Here is a 1071-nt window from a genome sequence, read left to right as displayed (position 1 = left end):
TTTTTGGGGGTTTTTTAAAGTCTGATTTCTGAGATGAAAGACAGAATGATGACTTTTTTTTCTTTCCCAAATCCTCTTCTGTAGGCAAACATTTATTTAGTTAAGCTTTTAATAATCTGGCAAATTATTTCAAACGTTTCCTACCTGGTAGAAATCTATTTCTGGTATCTATTTCCAGGTATTTGCCTGAAATAGATACTACTATCTATCTATTAGTATATTGTATATACTATTTTTTGTATATACAATACAATATATTGTATATTTATTTTGGATAAATATACAATATTTATCCAAAATATTGTATAACCTTTTTTGCATGCTTGTTCATGACATACCGGATTATAATTGGTATGCTAATGCTATTCAGAAAGGAAAAACTAAAGGGTTTGAATGACGGGCAGAATGTTCTAGTCGCGGTTTGAGCGTCTTTTTAAACCAGAGCAGATTAAAGGTTGGTAAAAAAAAAAAATTGGATGGACTAGCCCTTTAGATATTTACTGAATGGGAAGCTGCATTTAGCAACCATTAGCTTCATATACAAAACAGAGTCGGAGTTAAAGGCTATCTGTGTGAAAGTATTATGGTCAAATTAATCACATGCCGCTTTGGACGAGTGTAGAAAAACAACAGAGAGACAGAGAGAACTATGCAGGCTGCAGGGAGACACGATTGTTGGTTTCAGGCTATATACTGTAGTATTTTCTGCCAGCTGCAAGTGACCAATGTCCGGTATTATTTGTTTCTCACAGGAGCATTATTTCAACTGACTTGCGGCTGGCAAAAAAAAGAAAAGAAAAAAAAAAGACTACAGTATATAGGCTAAAACGAACAAGCTCGTCTCCCTGCAGCCTGCATAATTTGTGCGATACTGTCCCTGTGTAAGCCGGACAGAGAGAACTTCCGGGTCAGATCGCTTGTCAATAATGAAATAACGACAAGCGAAATTAACAGGCCGTTTTCTTTTTTTCTTTTTGCAATTGCCGTTTTTCTAATTTTGTTTTAAAAACGAAAAAATAAAAAAACACATGCTTGTTTTGTTTTTCCAATTTTATTTTGAAACGAAAAAAC

Source organism: Poecilia latipinna, unplaced genomic scaffold (genome assembly GCF_001443285.1).
Source record: "Poecilia latipinna isolate Pla-1442-1.1 unplaced genomic scaffold, P_latipinna-1.0 Scaffold3364, whole genome shotgun sequence".
In the NCBI taxonomy this organism is placed as follows: Eukaryota; Metazoa; Chordata; class Actinopteri; order Cyprinodontiformes; family Poeciliidae; genus Poecilia; species Poecilia latipinna.
The sequence above is the reverse complement of the archived record's forward strand: the minus strand, read 5'-3'. Positions refer to the sequence as shown.